The sequence below is a fragment of the Ciconia boyciana genome, chromosome 6 (genome assembly GCF_034638445.1).
Source record: "Ciconia boyciana chromosome 6, ASM3463844v1, whole genome shotgun sequence".
Lineage (NCBI taxonomy): Eukaryota > Metazoa > Chordata > Aves > Ciconiiformes > Ciconiidae > Ciconia > Ciconia boyciana.
The window spans coordinates 20,606,880-20,631,312 of record NC_132939.1 but is presented as its reverse complement, the minus strand read 5'-3'; the positions used below and the strand labels follow the sequence as shown (position 1 = coordinate 20,631,312).

Sequence of the window (24,433 nt, the reverse complement as noted above, 5' to 3'; positions counted from 1 at the left end):
GTGGGCTGCAAGTAGTACCTGCCTTGTCCCATTCAAAGGGCAGTGAGTTCCCCAGCCTGATTTTGCTTTTTTGCTGTTTCTGAACACCATACCTCTCTCATTGCACTGAGCTGTGCAGAAGGTCTAAGGGAGGAGAACGTTAGCACAGCAGCTTTGCTACCTTTCCCTAACTGATTGGCTTTTTTTCTTTTTCCCATAGCTGTGACAAGCTTACTCTTGCATGCACATTCAAGTAGATAATTAATCTGTCTCTCAACAGGGCTCTGCTAGCCACAGTATTTTCTTCAATTCCATGGAGAGAGTTACTTTTTCATTATGATGCTGGAAGGGTAAAAGGCAGCCTATTCTCTACTTTAAAAATACTGTGATAGAAGGTAAAGTTTTCATTAAACATGCCTGGCTGGATTTATACACTTAAGTATCTGAACTGTGGCTAATACCTTTTGAAAGAGAAGGAAAGAACACAGCTGTAATAGGTAGCATTTTGTGTTTGGATGGTTAATCAGTAGTATTTTCAGTAGTTAATCAGTAGTATAGAAAAATAATTGAATTAATTCCTTCATAGATTTAGGCCAGAAAAAACCCAACGTATGAATGTCTATTGCTGTAGGGTAGTTCTCCCCTTCTTTCTATCTTACAACCATTTAGGAGCATTGACATCTCAGTGGTTCACAGGTGATGGTGTCCATGTTGCAGCTTTCTTTGCTGTTATTAACTTATGCAATGGAAGATTTGCAGTGTAATAGCTGGTGAAACAGCTGACTTGTACCAGGAGCTCTTTCCTGCTGATTTGGCTTTGAGTGGGTACCTGGTTATGCTGAATGGTGTCTTCTCATTAAATAGGTAAACTCGCCAGCAGCTGAACACACTGTTTGGTCCCATCATTTGCTTGTGTGCTATTTGTCACAGACTTCAGTGCACCTTTATGGTGCATAAATGGTGAGATAGGATTTTGCTGGACTCAAGCTGGGATTTGAGCCTACCCCTGCCTGAGGTGGTATTGGTAAGTTTTGGGGGTGGTCAGGATATTACTCACTCAGTGCTTTGCTGAGCGACGTCTGGTGGAACAAGCCCTGGACCTGGGATTAACTGATTTTATAGATTTCCGGCAGTGATTGTAGTAAGATGAGCAAAGGTGGGTATGTTATGTTGAAGACTGAATAACAGTAGTAATTTTTTTTTTTTCTGAATTGGTTTGATGGCAGCACTCAACTACTGCAATGGTTAGAAAAAACACACTGCAAATCAGTTGCTGGGTAATAACTTGCTATACCGTGCAGAGCAGCATGCTTTACAATTTTATGGGAGCTGAAAGTTGTCTCAGTGTACAGGCATAAAATAATTCTGGTCAGCTGCTTGGTGGCTTTTCTACAGGACTTAGGCTTGCAGCAACATAAACTGGAGCTCTGTTCATAAATTAAGCACTTAGCTGTGATGTGTGGACAAGTGTCATGTTCACAGCTGCCCTGCCAAAGATTCATTACAAACTTGGTTACGAGTTGATATGTAGAGACAGCCATAGTGTGTGGCTTGGATAAATACCCCAGTTCTGGATACATGGGAGGGGTGGTTCTGTGCTTGTCCAGACCATTTGGATGTAGGATAGAGGTTTGCAGTCTGTGGCAGAAGACCAGGAGCTGGGAATCATGACATTTCCATACTATAGAGTCAGAAGAGGATGTCTGACCAAATAAGACAGGGAACCCAGGACGTTTGGAACAGTTAGGGTTGAAAACTGTGAATTTGGCAATTGTATTGCAGTTTCAAATAGATGTTTTTAGGTCTGCCCCTTGTTTTGCCTTGGAAACTTTCATCAATCAAGCACATGCACTAATATGAGTTACCTGACACTGGTTTCTGTTTATTCCTCCGCCATTTTCAGTCTGTAGAGGTTAGTTCATTTCCACGGAGGCAGAAGCTTACATTTTACTGCCACCAACCCATGTGGCTGTCTGTAGCTGTAATTGGGAGGGAAGGGTTACACTGCTGAATTTTCTTGTCACCACTGTGTCTCAAATAAAGGACTGATTTGGCTGTTGGAAGGTGCAATATAAACTTTTTTGTTCGGGTAGTTGAAAACATCACATCATGACATGTTTATCACAACAACAAAACATTCCTTGTATCACCTGCCAAACCCATGGTAATGGGGTAGGAGCTGAACTAAACAGGTCCGCATGGATGTAGCGTGGATAAATAGCCACTGCTGAGGGGGTGAAAGAAAGGGGAACTGGGAAGGAATTTTCAAGGCACAGAAAAAAAAGATCCTGTATCATTTATTCTCCTGTAATCTGGGTCCCTAGTCAGCAAAGTACTGACAAATCCCTATTCAGCTAAGTATTCAGAGGTGCATTTCCAAAGGGTTTCAAGTCTATGAAGGCACAGAGAGCAGCACTTCAAAGGGCTTTCAAAATGTGTTATAGATGCCCTGTACCTATGGAGTCCATGGATAGTTTCCTCCTAGGTCCTTGCTAGTCTCTTCCCTTGAACACCTTGGCTCTGAGACCTGTCTTGCATTGGTCTGGCTTAGCCAAGGCAGAACAGCACATGTCAAAGTATTTCTCTGAACTAAGGCCTTTATGATATAACAGATAAAAAAAAGAATGATGGGAAATGGTGACCAGAACAGGGTTGTTAGTAGACCCAAATGACTGTGTAAGCACACAGGTAAATAAGGATGCCCACTGTGCCAGCAGTCCAAGCCCACTGCTGTCTGGTGGCAAGATTGCCCATGTGTTCAGCAGCTCAGGAGTTTGCACTGGGCTGGTGGAGGCAGACCCACGAGGCTGCTTTGCTTTGTGCAGACGTTCTGCGTGAAATACACTGTAGAGATTTGAAGGTGTTACAGCGATTAACTAAATTGTAACTTGAATGACAAAATGATCCTGTTACGCTGCTTAGGCTTGGCAGAAGGAGAGGTGTTGGGGTGCTGCTGCAGTGCATTTCAGAGCTGTGGGAGTCTGTGACAGAGTGGAGCAGGTGTGAACACTCCAGATCATGACTAAGTGATGTCTCAGCTGATGATGAGTGCTGTTTTATTCCTTTCCCTTCAATGTTTCTTCCAAATCTAATTTGCCTCAATTATGTATTTTTCTCTCTTATTTACAGTTACTGATGGCTTGCAGTTTTGTGTCAGCCTGTTCCTGTTGCAGGCATGAAGACGAGGGAATCAGTCTTTGCTCTGCTGGTTGTTGGAGACCCTGTAGCATTAAGGCACTGGAGGCACAAGGAAGGAGAGCTCCTGTCCTCGGGAACATGTCCTCTGAATGGAGGAAGATGGGCAGGGAGTGTCTCTAGCATACCTGGAGCTGGGAATAGAGCCCAGGTCTCCTGAGCACTTAGTCCAACCTCCCAGCTACTGATGGGTACAGAGGCTTGTGTGAAACTCTTTGCTGGCCTGCTGATTCTTGATTTTTGGTGTGTTATATATTTTAGCTGCTGCTCTCTAGCAATAGCTGTTCTGTTGTGGCTATTCAGCCGGAGACTTTTTGAACTTGGGTGTGCAAATAAAAGGAATCAAAATAAGTAAGACCCTGGGTTCTTAGTAGAAGCTGGGATTCTCTTCCTGATGCTTCTGGATGCCTGTGGATTGACATGAAGTCTGGAGGAGGAAGGTTTACAAATGTCTTGCTTAGGTTTCCAAAATTGCCCCAGGCTGCAGATTTGATTTTTTTTCAAAAATGGTATTTCAGTATTGAATTCCCATACAGAGGGGCCATTAACGCAGCTGACATCTATTTTCGTTATACCATTTAATAGTTAGGGAAAACCAGAAAAGAGTAGGGTGAGGAAGACCTCATAAAGAATTTTTCTTGCCCTTTTGGCTTACAGCCACTTCTTTTGAAAAGTACCAACAACTCATTTCTTAATCTATGTAGGTTTACTGACCACTTGTCAAGGCATTTGAAACAGCTAGCCTAAGTCATTAAGAATAGATGCTCCTTCATTACGCTTACAATTGGGATTTCCCACTGCCTCTCAAAGGTATGTGTGTATCCATAGATAGGAGATAAGCTTGACTTCTGGATAAACAGACTTATACTTGAGGCTTCATACTTGAGGCTTAGATGAGGCTTTTCAGTCATTCTTATTTTCCTCATCTAAAAACACATACATAAAACTAACCACTTGCTTTTTTGAGGTGTTTAGATTTTCAAAGATGGATGTTCTTAGTCAAGTGTGTAACTTAAGAAGCATTCCATATGCTGGATCTAGCTGTTGTACAAAGTCTGTCCAGTAGATGGTGAGGACTCTTGAAGACCTGACCTTTGAGAATGGAAATAGGTACCTGATTTTCAGTTGATTGTATAATACCCAATACTATACATGTGAGCACAAACACTTCCCCCCATATGTATATATAAAAATATTTTTCCTACTAACCTTAAGCTTTGGATACTTAGGAAAGTGTATGTTATTGTTCATTTTTTGTGTAGTCAGAATGCACACAGAAAACTCAAGCATTTGCCTTAAAGCCCTTTTAGGCAGAATTTCCTGTAAAGAACCCAAGCAATATATCTGGTTGGAGGACAGGGCATTGTATACTAGCATATACATCTTTGTGCTCGCCAAAGTGTTGCCTAATGCTGCAAGTAAAACACTGGACTGGTGGCCAAAGATTTATCTTTATTCAGCCTGACTTCCGCTTTCCCTTTAATGTGTTTCAAAAACAAGAATTTCTATGTCTTAACAATGAAAATAATTCAGATGCCACTGAGATAGAAAAAATAAAATATACTCCTTGTTATAATTTATTTCAGTCACTTTTAAACAAGCATTTTGGAAAAGATACCAAGCCCTTTGTGTTTTGGGGGTTTTGAACAGATACCTAACTTCTGGGAATTAGGACAAGATTTCCTTGGGTTCAGGTGGGCCCACATTGCATTCTGTAGAGCATCTTGCATCTTCCAAGTGTGTAGTACTGGCCCTTTGCAAAAAATGCAGTATGAATTAGATAGGAAAAGCTGGGGATATGAAAGCTGGGTACAGCCTTGACCGCAGTGACCATGAGATGGAGCTCAGGATCCTGAGTGGAGGAAACAAGACAAAAAGCAGCATCGCAATCCTCGACTTGAAATGAAATGCCAGTAAGCCTTCCTGGAGTTAAGCAGGGTTTTGGTTATATATATAGAGCACCCAGAGAACATTAGACTAAAAACTAAATTAGCAAAACCTTTAATCTACTGGAATACATCCCTCTCTTTAATATGTTCATATTTGTGTGTAGTTCATAATTTTCTTGGGAACGCTGTTCTTTTACTATTTTCTGCCAGAAAAACCTGCTAGGGTTTGGAACAAAAGATGTACTTTATTGGGGTCAGATGCATGTGAAAGAGGGTACAGACTCTGGCTGTTGCTAGGTTACACTTATGTGCTCACATAGAAAAATAAATCCTTATATGTTGGGAGTGTCATATGATAGGTCAAAATATTTCTCTTGCTGCATGATGTCAGTCACTGCTATTGTGTAATGAGTAGATCCTATGGTTAATTTTTCATGTGATTTGCATGAGTTGAACTCACCTTTGAGTCAGCCTAATATATGCAAATCTTTCTTGATTCACACACTGGAAGTGAATAATGCATTTTTCTTCTGGGAATTTGCATTTCTTATGAACTACAATAGGAATAGCAGCAATTCTGAATAAAGCAGATCTATTTTTATTAAAAGAAATGTAAATTGGATGTCTTGTTCAAAACTTTTGAAATGTGCTGTATAGAACATGTCATTCTCTGTCCTAGCTTCAATATGAATCAGCATAGGAATCCTGGTTTTAAGCGTATGCATGTATTACTGCTATTTGCGTCTCTATTCAGGAATTCAGACTAAGACGAGGGCCAGCTTGCATCCTTTACCCCTGTCGGGAAGATGCAACAGCGCATAGAAGGTGAAAAGTCTTACACAGTCTTGTCTGTGAATATTCTTTCATCACATGCTATTGTCCTGGAAAGTCTATTCTGTGTAGTCACTTGAAGACTTGCTAGAGGTTAATCTTTAACATTCAGGTTATTGAGGAGTAAACTGAGCAGTCCTGCTCCCCCAGCTGAAATGAGCTGCTGTTCTCTCAGTGCAAGTCTCTTGCTTGCACTGTGTGGGGATAACTTGAATGTCTTCCAAACATAACTCTTCATTGTCCATGTGTCTGTCCTAGGAGAAGCCTGTGATTTCTCTGTGCAGTCTTGTAGCTTTTTTATTTTTTGTTTCAGCCCTGCAATGATGGTATTGTGCCATTTATTGCATGTTTAAGCTAAAAGCTGCATTAGGAAATACCTATAGGTTATGCCACTGATAAAACAGTAGGTTTTACCTCCTCTGAGACTTCTGGGCTTTTGTTCTGTTTATGGGCTTGATGTCTGTCTGGAATCACTTGTGGTGCTGGGAGAGCAGTAATGCAGCAGGCACAAAAACCATTAAGTAACATGGTTTTGTCTTACAAGGGGGTGTTTTAACTTTACCATAGGCTGCACATCTTTTACTTTCCTGCCTCTTCTAAATCAGGTGGTGTTTTCTTGCTCTCAGTAATATCTTTGGGCTTTGAAATTCACCTGCTGCAAGGCTGAAGCTGTAAGTGAATCTCTTTGGAAACTGTCATGCCTCTTTCATTCTTGCTCAATGCATCTAGTAAAATAGGAAATAAAAACCTGTCTAGGGAGCTGTGTATGCTGGGGCTCTTGAGCATCAAACTTCTGCTTTTGCTTGTAGGACTCAGCTGAGCCTTGAGGTGACATCTAGAAGATACTTCTTAAAGCCTTTCAGCTGAGAAATACAGTACGGCTGTGTTTGCCAATGAAGGCTCTTAGGGAGGTAATTAAGGACTGTTAGATGCCTTAAGTGCTCTGTGGCAAAATAGCAATGCCTCACGTGCTTGAAGAACACATAACTTAGAAGATCAAGTCTTTGCTACCCCTGCATTTTTAAGGAGGACAACGAGCAGGGAATCCCTTAGAAGCTCAACATCATGAAGGAAAAAATGCCAGTCATTTCCCAATCTCTTTTGAGGGTGATTGTTTCGAGTTTTTGCTTTTAAAAAGCTAGCAAGAACACTTTAAGGACATGATCTCTAAACTTCTTGGTAAGTAAGAATTTTAATCTTTAATTCAGTTTTCTGTAATTGCCTCCTTTTGGTATGGATGGAGGAAGAGTAAACTGACAGCTGTAGGAAGTTGGATAGAAGTGACATTTCAAGTAAATTTTGCCTATGAGGATGGCTGACAGCTTTATCCTCATGCATTGCTTGAGAGATAATGGGACTGTCACAACGTTAATATGTACTGCTGTTTGTTTTCATTGTTTAATGTGCATGGTCACTGGAGCTCATAATTAGAAAATAAGTTCCTTTTAGGAATATGCCTTATAAAGCAGAACTCAAAATTAGTATTCATTATGAATGCCACTGTGTATATGACTCAAACAAATATGAGCACCTAGCCATTGTTTGCTTTTTTCCTTTGCAATCATTGTATTATTCCCCTTGTGGCCCTTAAATGTTGGCCTGATTTTGACTTCTGTAGGTAATTGTCTAATACAATTCTTTGGGAAGGGAAGCTAACCACCAAGTTAATTTTGCTCTGTGAAGTGTTCAGCTGCTTAGGCAGATCTATCTTTAAAGGCTTGGGTTCTCACTGTAATGACTAAACCATTGGGGGATATTGCACACACAGAAGTGAAAACGTTTGCTCGCTTACTTATTCTGATTAACCTCCTGTGTAAAGATGGATTTCAGAATGCAGCTTTTTGATGACTTTCATCCATCCACTTCTGTTTAGCATGTTACAATACTGATTTGTGCTTTGGTTAACATTTGTGTAGGCTAGACCACTTGGTAGTCTGATCTGTGTGCATATGTCTGTATGTCAGCTCACTGTTTTTGTGTGTGTGGATTTTGACTGCTGGAAATTCTCCTGGTACACGCATTCAAACCTACTGTCTTTCTTGCAATTACTATGTTGGCTTTTTTGATGAGAACCAAAGGTGTCCTGTGGGAAAAGTGTTGGCAGAGGAGGACTTTGGACGCCTGCAGCAGGGCTGTTTGTAGCCTGATTCCCCTGATTTCTGTTTGATGGCACGGTACCAGGCTTGTTCTAAGACTTTGCTGGTCAATTAATTTGTTCTTTTCTGTTCTTGAATTAGAAACTAATTGAGTACTTGTGAAGGGTGCCAGATTAAACTCTGTTTTTGCTTGGAGTGCCAGTGAAAATGCCTTTCCCTCCCATGTTTTCTTAGGAAACTACACTTGAAAAAATGAGCTTACATGATCATGCTATGTGTGAGGTTGTCAGGCACATGCAGACAGTCACCCCATGCTGATAATGTTTGACTCTGTCGGCCAATTTTAATCAAATTTGTCAGAAGGTGGAGGTCCCACCTTCCTACCCAAGTACCCTTCTTGTGTCCTTTAGCTTTGTGAAAGAGCTGACTTTAGTGCACTGGTGCTAGCATAGGAAACCTGATAGGTGTGAGTGTCCTTGTCAGTTTTGGACAGGAGAGACTCAAAGCTTGGCCTTTCCTTCAGACAGATCAGAGTCGTGTTCTGTGAATGTGTGGTGTGACTCTTCCCCCTTCTCTTCTTCCCCTTTTCAAAATCCAGTCCTGGCTGTAAGGAAGAGGTCTGAGGCTGCAGTTACTTGAAGCTCTCAAGCAACATTTTTGTCAGCATTTTAACTTTGTTTCCTTCCTGCTGTGGTAGAGATGAGTAATTTTAGACCATAGTCTGGCATAAAAGGGGGGAAAACATTTTCTTATTCAAATCTCACACCAGGATCAGGCTGTGTGCCTTAATTGAAGTTTGTAAGCTATTTTGGTGAGTGACAATGACTCTCTCGCACTGCCTTGAATAAAGGCATTTATTACTTTATTCCATTTATTCCTCTTTCCTGGAGATAAAGAATGTTCTCTGATTTTCATGGATGTCAACCACCACTTTCCTTTCTTCCAGACTACTGGCTGGTATGGCTATGGAACAACAGACAACGTGTAGTCCAACACTGAGGCCAGATCAGTGAGGCCGGTCAAGCAGTTCAGGGATTACAGGATCCGCATGTTTTCTAATGTAGACAGGTCTGCTCCCTTGCAAGCTTCATGGGACACACAGGAGTACAGACGCTAAGATGGGACTCTGTTACTCTTTGCTTTTGGCAAAGTGTGGGATTTTGGTTTGGTTTTGGTGTTTTGGGATGAGAAGAGCCTAGTAAACTGCAGGGCATGTTATTGTAGAATTGGGATACAGTCCCCCTGGAAAAGGAAATGCAGCCTTTCTAGGGGGCAGTGGGGTGTTGTAGTGTGCTCCACCCCCCCTGCATCACAGAGGGGAATGGTTAGGAAGGGAGGGAAGGAATATGGTTAGGCTTGCAGAATCTGATGGGTTTACAAATAAAAATCTTGTACTCCATTAAATATGCAATAATTTTTCTTCTTTGCAGTATGTGACATCCCATTTCTTGCCCTCCTCCCACTCCCTTACTTGCATACTTTAATCTTTTTGCTAGGAAGTCCAGGCTGTTGTTTTTTTTTTTTTTCCCATTTAATGTAAAACAGCTTCCTTACCTAGATATTTTATTGCTATTACTTTATGAAATGCTTGAAAAATGTCTAAAGTTCCTGTTTGCCTAGGATTAAATGAACAAGCTGGAATAAAGAGGGTAAGTGCTGTCTTCCTGCTTTCTGAAGAGCACTGCTATATTTTGGTACCTTGTCACTCCATCACCAATACATGAATTCTGCGTCAGTTGTCCAAAGAAACCCATTGACATTTTTCTGCACTAATATGTTGCTTCAGTTTCTGGGGTCCTCTTCCTTTCCCTTGTGAGAAAACAAGATCCTTTGTACAATTTTGTAACAGGAAGATGTAGGGGAACCTGAGAACTATGAGAAGAGGCAGATGTTTGTTAGCTTTGGGGATATCTGTGTGTTGCTGCTGACTTGCGGACTTGCAGTTTGGCTTTAGAAGATTCTCCATGGGGGAGATGTATCCCCCTCTCCTTGGTCAGGTTGTCTCATGCTAATGGCTGACTATTTCTTTACCAAGGCCCTTTTTTGTGGAGTTTTGTTCTGGGGAAGGTGCTAATTTTAACAAAACAGGAACACACAAACAGCCATGCAAGGGAGTGATTCTGGGAACAGGAGTGAAGTGCAGTAAAGGAAGGAAGGATCTCTGCTTTGGACAGCAGTGCTGGCTTGCATTGGTACCTGGAACCTGCCACAGCTATGCCTGAGTGGGATGTGCCTCTTGTGAGGAGCTGGTAAAAGGGATCCAGGCTCCAGTAGTAGCAGCAGCTGGCTAGTGCTAGCTATGGTCCCCTTCCTATAGGATTGACTACAGGGAGCTCCAAGTGAGGGTGCATCTTGCTTCTCTTGAGCTTTGAGATTGTTTATTTCCTTGACACCCATAAGCAAAGGTAATGCTTGCTTTTTTCTTTTTAAAGAAGGAGTGCAAGAAGCAGAAGCTACTGTGGAGGTATTGCAATATGACTTTGAGAAAGAAGGTGCCAGGGGAGTATGTAGTATCTCCCCACCACCTCCCTTCTCCTCTGTTTCAGAGGTGATGTCTCCTGGCCTGCCTGATGGGTGACTGGTATGGGATGGAGCAAGAGTAGAATAGAGCAGGTTCTGTGGAAGTACTGACAGCCGGTGTCAAACACAGCAAGCAAGCTGTGATGCAGGAACAACCTTTCTGTCTTACCATGCATTTCTCTTGAATTATTGAATGTTGCAGTGCTAATGCCATTTGTTCCTAATTTGTGTGATCTTCTATCAGGCAATACAAGACATGACAGATGAAGCAATAGGAATTTCCTTGAGCAGTGTTTATTTTAGTGACTAACATGCCCTTCAAACTCATTAACTTCCTTGCAGATCTTGCTCTCTAACTGCATTGGATAAGTCTGTGGTCATACAAAGTCGCATGCTATTCTGATTTAAATGAGCAAATCCCAGTGAATGAGTAGGACTTCCACGGTGTAACTGAGGAGAGCCTGGTCCTGTGTTACCTGATGGTAGGTCTACTTTGGGCAATCATGACTGTACTGAGGACAGAGAGCAGCAGCAGACTGGCTGTTTTTTATATAAGTGTTGTACTGCTAGTTTTCTGGTTATCCCCGAGGCAGACAGGATGTTGCATTTGCACTCTGACAGCCTGTTCTTCAGAGGCAACTGGCTCAGTGTCAATTGTTAATAGCTGTGGTAAAAGTTTAGAGGAAAAAGAATCTGATAGTTGATGTATGAAAAGTTGTCCCTAGGAAGGTAGAACTGAATTCCTGAGTTGAGCGTATGTGCTCTATGCTTAACTTATCACTAATACAACAGGCATAATAATGAAACTGTAAGGGTATTTCAGTGAAGTAGTTAGGATATGAACCAGGAGCTGATGAACTCTAAATAAAGCATTTTGATCTATTAGAACCTTTGCCTTCACTGGAAATATTCATATTCTTAAGTTCTTTGTTGGATTAGGGTAATAACGTCTAAATAACCTGGCTGACAGAACAAAGGAAGGGAACTTTAGGGAAGTATAAGCAATCAGCAGAAATTGGAATTTTTTTTTTTTAATTTTTCAATTTGCTTCTGAGGTTAAAATAACAGGAACCAGATGTCAAATAGCAGATATGTTTAGGACTTGAATTCACTTTGTGAATTACCATGTCATGGCTCAGAGAGAGAGAGGCAGGCAGAAAGAGCCCGGTGCTCTGCCAAATGGGCAGGAATTTTAAGTTCTCTTCTGTTTCTCACTTCGGAGAAACTGAATCAAAAATACCTGTTGCTTGCGTAAGTATCTCTGGCTCATCTACTTGAAGATACTTTCCCAGAAGAAGGATAGCGTTCACAGTAGTCTTCATTAGATAGTGTGCATTGTTTTTATCTACAAGTAATTGAAGTTCTATAAATGTTAAGCAGAACAACTTTAGAAAATAATAGACAAAACCCCCTTATTTTCAACAGAAGCCTTAAATAAAAGCTGTATAAACTTCTAGGCTACTATCATTTTAATGATACTATAATTCATTTGGTATTTCCTGCCTCTTTTCTAGAAGTTGGAAACTCAGCCAAAATATGTTTGGAAGATGAACAAAAGGGTTTGATTTGCTGAGAGACATAACCTCTTTTGGGGCAGAGAGTGAACCATCACTTTCTGGTCTTTCTTCTGAAAAACACTTCCTTGTCATTGCTATAGGTCTCGCACAAACTACTTTCCTGCCTCTTTCTGCCTTGCTGTAGTCTGAGTTTGCAAATTATGACACTGTAATAAATTACAGTGGGCTGGAAAGGAGAGATGCTGAAGGAGTTGTGTCTGTCAGTGGGATATTGTGAAAGTGCCTCTTCTAGGGCTGTTTATCTGAATTTTTAAGGGGTGTTAAGGGGTTTAAGGGGTGTTCCATGAAAAGAACAATAAATATTCCTTACACAAAGAGATCTTTTTGCATTTAAAAATCTGTGATGTCTGTCAGGGTGTGTACCCCACTGTAAGCTAGAGGTCAGAAAGGTACTGACAATGTAAATATAGTGTTTTGTTTTGTTTTCAAATCAGCTCCCTTTCTTGGGGATCTCTGAGTTCTGATTAGACCAAGTCCTGCATGAAATGCAGTTGCTAGCAGGTGGAAATGAGAGACTTTTTTGTGTGTGTGGCAGTGAACAGCACAGTGATGTGGTGGAATGGTAAGCACTGCCTCATTGCTTGCAGTCTAGTCATTACTGTGCCATCTTCTCAAGCCGACAAAGTAGGAGAGAGGTATTTCATTCCCTTGCTCCTGAATCAGTGTGTGCTGCGGGAGCATGATATTGTGTCATCCTGCAGCAGCTTAGACTGGCCAATTAAGAAAAATCATTAGTGAGGCAGTTGAAACTGAGATGAGGCATGCTCTTGGAAAGGGGTATTTGATGAGGTATGAGTGGGCGAAGGATGCCTTTGCTTTCAGGAGTGTTGGAGTCATCTGTATGGCAAAGGAAGGAAGGGAGGGGACTTTCCCTGGACTGCATCTCCAGACTGACTACACCGCAGTGTTTCTCTAGAGCAGCTAGCTCTCCAGTTGACTGAAAAAATATGCAAAGCTTTGTTTCTTGACTTCCTTGGCCTTCCAGCAACCCAGCTAGAAAAATTACAAAACAGGGTCTTTCTGAGGAACAAAAAGCTCTTAGTGAAATGATGTAAGTACATGTGTTACAGTTAGGCTGCATTGGGGTGTGAGGGAAAAGGGTAGCAAGGGTCAGTTCTTAAAGAGAAGTGTGTGCTCTAGTCTTGGAGATGACATGAGAGCTGAGTCCTGTTCCTAAGGGAAATAAATGGTCTCTTTCTGAATCCTGTTAGCTGAAAGGATGGTACTGTTGTGGAGAGAATCCCTCCATTGAATCAAGTTTGTGTTCTGTCTCTTCAACTGCAGAGCTACAGACACATCCCTTCCAGTCTTTTGTGTGTGTGTGTGTGTGTGTGAGAGGTGGCTCTCTGGGGACCTTAATGTTGTGGTTACCATGGGAGCCAATTCAAAGTGGATTGTCATGCCATCAGAACTAGAAGATATGTGCAAATTCAGTTGTAGCATTTTGCAGAGGTTTGGGATTTTGAATATTTCTTGCAAGAAAAGTATTTCTATTATTTACATGGGGATATAACTGGTTTTTGTGTTAAGCATTTCTGAAATCAAATTGGCTCTGTGATAGAGAGGACAGCATGGCGAAACAAGTCAGCCTGAAGTCGGTACAGGTAGAAGAATTTTGACTTGGGATACAATGTTGTTCTGTTTGGTTGTAGTGTCTTTGAGTTACCTCGATCCCATTCATATAGTGCACTCATCAAAATCCAAGAAGAATCTTTTTTCCTTACGTATTTATATCTCCATCCTTTCCATTGCCCTGCTTGTGTTGGCTGACACTTTCACCTGCTGCAATACTTGAGAAAAGTCGTCAGCCGAGACTTGGAGGTGCTCGTTCTAGAGAAGACCACTGTGATAAGAGCAATGTGCTGTGCACCTCAGACTTGTTTTTTCATCCATGAAAATTGGATGGTTATTCATGCTGGACCCCTAGAGTTTAAAACACCTGCTTGTCACCAGAACTTGTTCAGTGACTTTGGACTTAACAGCCTGGGGGCTGAGCTCTAGACCTCCAGGATCCTGAGGTTCCTATGTGGACAGTGCTTCTAGCACTCATAGCATCTCAGTCCACCAGGACAGCGGAGATGGCAGATGTGCTTCTCTGGAAACTTTTTTGTGTGAAGTTAAATCAAATCCCTACATTTTAATTGCTAATTTATTTTAGAAAGAACAGCTTGTCTCTGACCTACATATGGGACTCAAATGTGACTTTCTGGCTCTTAGAAGGCTTTTTATTGTTGAAAATCTGAAATAGTATTAAGACTACAGGGATGCTGTTATCTCTTTTCTTGTAACTTCTTTTTTTTGTTTTATTTTCTGCTGGTAGTGTGGACTCTAATTCTTCGTGAAGAAAGCGACATAAACAGGTGGAGAGTTAGGAACTGTTATATCGGTTGCTGTTTGTAGGTCCACTGGGGAATTATAGGAAAACTCTTTGAGCAGAGCTGATTAGTTTTTTCTTATGCCCTCTCCATAGAAATCTTTTTTTAATTGTTCTTGATTTTTTTGTCTTAATACAGAAAAAATTCTAGTCTGTGAACAAGAATCTTTAGTATTAAGGCCTGTAGATTTTGATGACTTGTCAAAATACAATAACAAAACCCTCAAACACCTCCAGAAACCATTCTTGTCTTATGCAAAAGTTCTGCATTGAAAAATCTAATTCTTTGTTCCAGTGTTATTGGAATTGTTTAATCTGTTTTGCTCATTTCTAAGGAGGAAATGTTTTCTGTCCATCAAGTGCACAAGCTATTAAGAAAACTTAACTGTATCATTCCCTAGAGATATGGCATTTTCATAACAACATTACTATTCAGGCAATTTCATTCAGATTTTATCAAATATTCTATGCAGGCCTGTTTCAGGAACTGGATGTAAGGGTAAAGATGTGCACAGCTGAGGAAGCCAAATTAGAGTGAGAAATAGAGTATTGCCAAGGAACTGGAAAAGAGTTGTTCTACTTCAAGGAGAGTGTAAGCATTTGGTGCAGGTGACATGAAAATGAGAGAGTGCAAAACAGAGAGGAAACAAAGGCTGGTATCCTATATTGGATAATAAACTGATAGTTCCTCTTATTCAGGGATTCCAAAATACTTTACAAGCATCAGTGAATGATTTGGTTGAACAGTCATGGTATACCTAAGCACTAGTATGTGGGATAAAAACTTCCATGGATGTTTATGGTAGGACAGTGGTTGATGATTTGGCTTTTGGTTCAGTAGAACATTGTTCCAAAAGGATAAAGCCATTCTTTGCAGAAGAGACTGTTTTAATGGAAGGGAGAGGAGGATATTGGCCCTAGTCTGTGAAATGAACTTTTGTTGCACATGATGTGCCTGAGCACCTTTCATTCAGGGCACATGCTTTCAGCTTCAAAAAGAAGCTGTTTGTACCTGTTTAAAACCTATACTCTCTCAAAACAATTCATACTGTGGTGCATATGATTCTCCCTCAGGGAAGGGAGAGAATAAACTGAACATCAGATATTAGCTGCAGCACTTAGTGCACTGCTGGGAGGCACTTGGATATGACAGTGATATAGGAGGAGTCAGAAGCAATGCAGCACAGAAGAGAAAGTGTTTGTGCCAACAGATTATGTGTTTGATGTTCACTACAGTATTTCTCTAGAGCAAAGCTATGTTTAAGCACCTAAGCCAAAACCGTTTTTGCTCCACAGCCCCCAACTACTCTGTAAAGGCAACTAGTGCACCTTGTGGCTCCAGCAAATGCAAGAAAGTAGGGAGGTAGCTCTTTTTAAGATTGAGGCAAGCCATCTCTGCCAGGAAAACTCACCTCAGCATAGCTGGCAAGCTCCTGCCATCCCTGTGCTCTTTGCTGATCAAAGAAAGCATGATCTATGAACTAGTACAATACAATTTTTTGATTGATTTTTATGGACAAGATTTTTCCAAAACTTTCTGTGGAATTTAGGAACCTACTTTTCACTGACTTTCCTTGGGGCATGAGCATTGATTCTCTCAGGCTGTCTGGAGAGCGCCTGGATGCTGATGCAGCATCCTTCTGAAGATGCTGGCAATGCTGTTTAAGCAATTCATGAGGCCTTATAGGCAAGGGAGAGAAATGATTTGCTTATGTATCAACTGTGTATCTATGGGGGGGGAAAAGGCTGTCTCCACAATGCCTACAGAGTAGATTATAGCAAGGGTTTGGGACTTGCAGTGGAAAGTGCTGCCAATGGAAGAAAGTATGTTGATATTGCAAAGGGCGCTGGTGTCAGAGAGTACATGCCTTATATACCAGGTTCTTGGTCACTATTTTTATGTAAAATTCACATGCTTACTATGAAATGAACTGTAGTTATCTAGTTTTTTGGACAGAACGAAAGATGTTATAAGACTATGGATTTTCCATTTCTTTCTTTTGCCATAATAAAGTTACTCTGCTCAATCTGGGCTTTTGATTTTTGAATTCTTTTCTAAAAGGGTTTCCTGATAGAGAATTCTATATTCCCAGCCATGAAAGACTGAGCTTTAGAAGCACTGTTTCAGTTTAAGAAACTTGATCTTTAAAAATGCTATGTCTGCATGGGCACTGTACGTTAGCATTTTGGGCACGTTCCTGTGCCGATTTCTTGTCAAAGGTAGGCTTCTGCCTGTATCTTGTTCAAAAAGACTTTTACTTCTTTTTGAGGCCTGAAGCCAGTACTGTCATAAAATATGATAATGTCTTCAAACTGACAATTACCTGGAGATATTTTTCTCTTGGATAAATTCCTCTGCCTTTATTTTCCTGTCCTGTGTGCAGAAACAAGGCAGCAGTCTAATTCTTATCTGCTTTCTGTTTTCTTTGACCCTGTTTTATGGAAACTCTTCTTCAAGGGTCAGTCATGCATTTGAATTGGGATACTGTATGATTTTCTTCACTGTGCTGGAAGGGCAACATAAAAATGACAGAAGCAACAAGACAAAGTGCAGTGTGAACAAGCTGCAGTAGCTTACTTTTGAAAAGCTTTGTGCAAGGCATCACATAAATATGACAGAAGATAGTTTTATGGTTTAAAAAATGAAGAGAGAATTATGTAGGTAATCTTTGCAACCTAGTAAAAATATCATAGTACACAGAAATTGAAGTGTTACAGCTTCCTGTGATCTAAATTGCCATCTAATCTTAGTCAGTAGGTGAAAAAACACTTGAGGATGTTGCTTATAGCGATTGCTTTTTTTATCACTTAAGAACAAAGTGGTGTTTTGAAAACCTTCATTATGTGAATCAGGCAAGTAAGGCAATTCAGGTAATAAGTAAAATCTCTGAAGATCAAGGGAAGTCCATGCTTTACATCATATTTACAATTGGCCGAGACCTTTATTTTACTGTTCTGAATCTAAGTCTGAAAACTGCATTGGGGGAGGAGGGGAGGAGTAGTCTGGTTAAGAGCAAAATCTCTTTCTGTTTAGAGCCTAAAACTGTATTTTGCCTTTTATCCTTTTTTTTAAAAATTTTTTTTCCAAATCAGTAAGTTGCTTTTCCTGCAAAGGAGATGCTTGGCTGCCACAGGGACTGCTGCAGCTATGGAGCAATTTTTTTCTGGTCAAGAGTAAAACCTTTAACTTATGTTAATTCTGTGTAACTAAAGACGTCTAAGAATTAAACATCTAACCAGGGCTTCCTTCTGCAGATGATGGGGAAAAGAAAGAGAAAGGGAACTTGGAGAGGGAGATTCATCCCACCTCAAATAGGAATTTCCTCAAGATGGGCTATATTGGAGTTGCTGTTTCTTTCCTTTGGCTATACAAGGAGCCAAGGTATCCCTCTGAGACTGCATCTGGCAGCTGAACGGCTCAAGTTGTATGCAGGTGTTTGTGCATGCAATTTGAATCCCAAGCACAGTCCTTAGAGCAACAACTGACTTCGTTACAGAGGGTGTACCTTGAGATCATGCAGCGTTTGCAACCAGAGACATTTTACTTTGGAGGCTGAAGTTCAGTTTGTGGGGTTCTCATGCTGGTAGCTTATGTCTATTTAGTTGAGTGTGATGGTATTTGCATAAAGGAGACCCAGCTTCAGAACCTGCTTCTCCTGTTGGACAGATGGAGTCTATTTGCAAAGACTTCACAACATGCTTGGAAGAAGCTCGGTCTGTTTGCTTGGACAGTTAACTGCTTACTGTAGTGATGATGAAGGGTGGATTTTGTCAGCATGGTACAACAAAATTTTCATAAAAAACAAGGAACATATCTTAAATGAAAAAAGAGCTTTTTGAAACAGGAGCTTACGTTATCTAAAATCAAGAGTTTTGGAGCTGGGAGTCAACTTTTTGGGTTTTGGAGTGTGTTTTCCTCCCCTGAATTCACTGAGTAATTCCACTGTTGTCCAAGTTTTACAGACCTTTCTGGGTCCAGGTGGCATTCCTCCTAGTAGCTTGTCATTCATTTGGAAGATCAGCTATGGGAGTGAGTAGTTATCTGGCCATTTTACCATTTTTGTCAATGTGGGTATATTGTCACTTCAAGTCTTGTGTCCTGGAGCTGGTTAAAGAGTGCATGAGGGGCCCTGTGTAAAGACTCCAGCAAATTCAGAAGGGTTTTTTAGCCTCTCATGTGTGGGCTTTTTCTTCCATAATGGTGTGGTTTTCCTTTCTTCTCATCCAACTTTTTTTTCCTCAAATTAATTTAAAAATTAATTTCAATGCTGAGCTGCAGACTTGCTGTTTGACTTTGATTAAGCCAACTTGTCTGTCGGACCACTTACCTGTCTGTGAAATGAAGATAGCTATCTCCAAGGGGCTTCTGAAGGTAAGTACAGTCAGGATTCTGTTCATATACTGAGTGCCAATAGGAGGATGGAGAAGGGGAAGGTATTGCATGTTCATGCTGTGCTGGTTTTGGCTGGGGTAGAGTTAGTCGTCTTCCCAGTAGCTAGTATGGGGCTGTGTTTTGGATTTGTGCTGGAAACAGTGTCGATAATACAGGGATGTTTTCATTACTGCTGAGCAGTGCTTACACAGAGTCAAGGCCTCTTCTCACACCACCCCACCAGCGAGTAGGCTGAGGGTGTACAAGAAGTTGGGAGGGGACACAGCCGGGACAGCTGACCCCAACTGACCAGAGGGATATTCCATATCATATGATGTCATGCTCAGCATATAAAGCTGGGGGAAGAAGAAAGAAGGGGAGGGGGATATTCGGAGTGGTGGCGTTTGTCTTCCCAAGTAACCGTTATGCATGATGGAGCCCTGCTTTCCCGGAGATGGCTGAACACCTGCCTGCCCATGGGAAGTAGTGAAGGAATTCCTTGTTTTGCTTTGCTTGCATGCATGGCTTTTGCTTTACCTATTAAACTGTCTTTATCTCAACCCATGAGTTTTCTCACTGTTACTCTTCTGATTCTCTTCCCCATCCCACTGGGGGGGAGTAAGCAAGCAGCTTTGTGGTGCTTAGTTGCTGGCTGGGGTTAACCAGTGTAGTGAAAGTCGCATACAGCCAGTCTTGCTTTCTTTTCTCCTTGTCGTGGTTTAACACCAGCCAGCAACTAAACACCACACAGCTGCTCGCTCACTCCTGCTGGTGGGATGGGGGAGAGAATTGGAAGAGTAAAAGTGAGAAAACTCATGGGTTGAGATAAAGCCAGTTTAATAACTGAAATAAAATAATAATAGAATATACAAAGCAAGTCATGCATGATGCAATTGCTTACCACCTGCTGACCAATCCCAGTCCCTCCCTGAGCAGCGATCACAGCCCCCTAGCCAACTCCCCCCAGCTTATATACTGAGCATGATGTCATATGGTATGGAATATCCCTTTGGCCAGTTTGGGTCAGCTGTCCTGGCTATGCTCCCTCCCAGCTTCTGGTGCACCTGGCAGGGCATGGGAAGCTGAAAAAGTCCTTGACTTAGTGTAAACACTGCTTAGCAGCAACTAAAACATGAGTGTGTTATCAACATTATTCTCATCCTAAATCCAAAACACAGCACTATACCAGCTACTAGGAAGAAAATTAACTCTATCCCAGCTGAAACCAGGACACTATCCACCCCTTATTCTATACCATCTACATCATGCCCAGGTCCTACACTTTCCAATACATTCCAGTTAATCACCACCACTTTTCCTGCCTTTTGATACGAAGACATACATATAATTCCCTCTGTCTATGGGCCATCGCTCTAAAATGTTTGTTCAGTTAATTTAGTCCATGACTTTGGGCTCCATCTGTCACAACAGTCCTTCAGGGCAGGAGAGATGGTGTGTGATGTTGGATTGTTGCATGCTGAAGCCAGTTCTGGTTCAATTATCGCTGCATTTGTCCAGTTCTATCATTGCTGTACTTTGCTTGGTTTCATCAAAGTTCATTCTTCATTAATCTGGGTGATTCTTACTGTAATACTGTTGATATGTCATATAGCCACCACAGAAGTGATGACATACAGTATTATATAGCAATTAACATCATACAATTTAATTCATTGGCTATTTTCACCCAAAATCAAATCCCCTTCAGGTATGCATCGGACTTCCCCATCCTCCCACATCACCCACCAAGTGCACCCAGGTCCTTCAGCAAAAGCAGTGCCACAAATGGGATTGCCTTTGCCTGAGGAAGGAATAACCCACACTGTCTTCCCCAGCATATCTTTTGTACGCGCTACAGGGACTTTATCCTCTTCTACAGTACGTAAAAGTTTTGACTGGGCAGGGCCAGCTCGATTGGCAGATCCCCTAGTGTTGACTAACCAGGTGGCTTTTGCTAAAGGTGCGTCTCAATGCTTGAATGTCCCAGCACCAATTGCTCTCAGTGTAGTCTTTAACAGTCCATTGTATCGCTTGATTTTCCCAGAGGCTGGTGCATGATATGGGATGTGATATACCCACTCAGTGCTGTGCTCTTTGGCCCAAGTGTCTATGAGGTGGTTTCAAAAATGAGTCCCCTTGTCTGACTCAGTTCTTTCAGGGGTTCCATGTTGCCATAAGACTTGCTTTTCAAGGCCCAGGATAGTGTTCTGGCTGGTGGCATGGGGCACAGGATATGCTTCCAGCCATCCGGTGGTTGCTTCCACCATTGTGAGCACATGGCGCTTGCCTTGGCGGGTTTGTGGGAGTGTGATATAAATCAATCTGCCAGGCCTCACTGTGTTTATATTCCAGCCATTGTCCTCTGTACCAGAAAGGCTTTAACCACTTGGCTTGCTTGATTGCAGTGCATGTCTCACATTCATGGATAACCTGTGCAATAGTGTCCATGGTCTAGCCCACCCCTCAATCAAGAGCCCATCTATATGTTGCATCTCTTCCTTGATGGCCTGAGGTGTCATGGGCCAACCACCTTTATGTTGCCAGTCCAGATCCACCTAAGCCACTTCCATCTTAGCAGCCTGATTCACCTGCTGGTTGTTTTAATGTCCTTCAGTGGCCCGACTCTTGGGTACATGAACATCTACGTGATGTACTTTTACAACCAGGTTCTCTACCCGGGCAGCAATATCTTGCCACAATGCAGCAGCCCAGATGGGTTTACCTCTGTGCTGCCAGTTGTTCTGCTTCCATTGCTGCAAGCACCCCACAGGGCATTTGCCACCATCCATGAGTCAGCACAGACACAGAGCACTGGCCACTTTTCTCGTTCAGCAATATCCAAAGCCAGCTGGATAGCTTTCACCTCTGCAAACTGACTCAATTTACCTTCTCCCTGAGCAGTTTCTGCAACTTGTCCTATAGGACTCCATACAGCAGCCTTTCATCTCTGATGCTTTCCCACAATACGACAGGACCCATCAGTGAACAGGGCATATTGCTTCTCATTTTCTGGTAGTTTATTATGCAGTAGGGCCTCTTCAGCACGCACCACCACCTCCTCTGGTGATATTCTGCAGTCTTTGCCTTCTGGCCAGTCCATGACCACTTCCAAGATTCCTGGGCAACTGGGGTTTCCTGTTTGAGCCCGTTGTGTGATCAGTGCGACCCACTTACTCCACATAGCACCAGTTGCATGATGTGTAGAGGGCATCCTCCCTTTGAACATCCAGCCCAGCACCGGCAGTCGGGGTGCCAGGAGGAGCTGTGTTCAGTACCAATCACTTCCAAAGCAGCTCGAATCCCTTCATATGCTGCCAATATCTCTTTTTCAGTTGGAGTATAGTGGGCCTCGGATCCTCTGTATCCCTGCCTCCAAAACCCTAAGGGTCAACCTTGAGTCTCCCCTGGTGCTTTCTGCCAGAGGCTCCGGGTAGGGCCATTCTCCCCGGCTGCAGTGTAGAGGCCATTTTTTACATCTTGTCCTGCCTGGACTGGCCCAAGGGCTACTGCATGAACTATCTCCCATTTAATTTGTTCAAAGGCTTGTCCTTGCCCAGGGCCCCATTTGAAATTGTTCTTCTTCCAGGTCACTTGATGGAGAGGGCTTATGATCAGACTGTAATTTGGAATATGCATTCTCCAAAACCCGACCACACCTAAGAAAGCTTGTGTTTCCTTTTTGCTAGTTGGTGGGGACATGGCTGTTATTTTGTTGATCACATCCACTGGGCTCTGACGACGTCCGTCTTGCCATTTTATTCCTAAAAACTGGATCTCCTGTGCAGGTCCCTTGACCTTACTTTGTTTTATGGCAAAACCAGCCTTCAGGAGGATTTGGACTGTTCTCCTCCCTTTCTCAAAAGCTTTTTCTGCTGTATTGCCCCACACGACACGATGATGTCATCAATGTCTTGGAAGTGTTCTGGAGCCTCACCCTGTTCCAGTGCTGCCTGGATCAGTCCCATGGCAAATGGTAGGGCTGTGTTTCCACGCCTGGGCCAGTCGATTCCAGGTGTACTGGACGCCCCTCCAAGTGAAAGCAAACTGTGGCCTGCACTCTGCTGCCAAAGAGACTGAGAAAAACGCATTAGTGATATCAATTGTAGCATACCATTTGGCTGCTTTTGACTCCAGTTTGTAATGAAGTTCTAGCATGCCTGGCACGGCAGCACTCAGCAGCGGCGTGACTTCATTCAGGCCACGATAGTCTACTGTTAGTCTCCACTCTCCATTAGAGTTTCGCACTGGCCGTATAGGACTGTTAAAAGGTGAGTGAGTCTTGCTCTTCACTCCTTGGCTCTCCAGTCGATGAATCAGCTTATGGATGGAATCAGGGAGCCTCAGTTGGTGTGATATTGCTGCCGGTGCACCGTTGTGGTGGCTGTTGGCACCTATTGTTCTTCAACCCTCAGCAACCCCACAACAGAAGGGTTCTCTGAGAGACCAGGCAAGGTAGACAGCTGTTTAATTTCCTCTGTCTCCAAGGCAGCTATACCAAAAGCCCACTGGTACCCTTTTGGGTCCTTGAAATACCCTCTCCTGAGGTAGTCTATGCCAAGGATGCACAGAGCCTCTGGGCCGGTCACAATGGGGTGCTTTTGCCACTCATTCCCAGTTAGGCTCACTTCAGCCTCCAATACAGTTAGCTGTTGGGATCCCCCTGTTGCTCCAGAAATAGATGGGTTCTGCCCCTGTATAGCTTGATGGCATTAGGGTACACTGTGCACCAGTGTCCACTAGAGCCTTATACTCCTGTGGGTCTGATGTGCCAGGCCATCGAACCCACACAGTCCAGTAAACCCGGTTGTCCCTTTCCTCCTCCTGGCTGGAAGCAGGGCCCCTCTAGTCCTGGTCATAGCATTCATTACTCACTTCTTGTATATACAAGTCAGGAGTCCCTTCATTAAGATCAGAAGTAAGATCAGCCCTTCTACTCTGTTTGGGGAACTGCCCACTGGAAACCAGAACAGCAATTTTCCTGGAAGAACCCCCTTTTGTGATTGTTTTCCCTTGTAAGTCACATACTTGTGCCTCTAGGGTCGAGGTAGATTTTCCATCCCACTTCCTCATGTCCTCTCCATGGTCACATAGGTAAAACCACCGGGTGGCCCGTGGTGTATACCCACTGTATTCTCTCTCTTGAGCAGAGGAACGCTGACTCCTAATAGCTGAGATACTGGTTCATACAGGTGGGGAGCAGGACATATTCTCTTTGAATTGTTGGAACTCCTGGGACAGTTTCTCGGCTAGCATGTCTGGCAGCTTCTTTACAGCCGAGATGCAGGCCCATAGGGAGGAAGAGAGACTTTCTTCGTATTGCCGGAGTTGGCCAGCCAATTCATCCACCATTTGTTCCTCTCCATCTTTCTAGGTCATTACTGCCAATGAGTTTGCATGCGATGATGGTGCGCTCCGTATAAACTTCTGCCGCATGAGTCATGTGTGCTTGACTTCATCTGGATCTTTGGGCACTCGTCATTGTCCAGGTCATCATAAGTCACCTCCAGCATGGCTAATTCCCTCAGGTAGTGGATGCCTCTCTCCATGGTGGTCCACTTGCCTGGGTGACATATAACATCTTCCTCAAAGGGATACCTTTC

At 42.6% G+C, this 24,433-nt stretch overlaps 1 protein-coding gene across 12 annotated transcripts in view; it reads left to right on the top strand.

The window, feature by feature from the left end:
• Positions 1–24,433, top strand: part of TSPAN4 (tetraspanin 4) — a 469,335-nt gene that overhangs the window by 20,328 nt on the left and 424,574 nt on the right. For 2 of the 12 annotated variants that reach the window (XM_072863718.1, XM_072863715.1), the window contains exon 1: positions 10,934–10,992. The exons of the other annotated variants lie outside the window; for them this stretch is intronic. The gene's annotated coding sequence lies outside the window, so the exon portion shown is untranslated. Of the gene's footprint in view, positions 1–10,933; positions 10,993–24,433 lie in introns of those variants that run through there. 12 annotated transcript variants of the gene reach the window in all.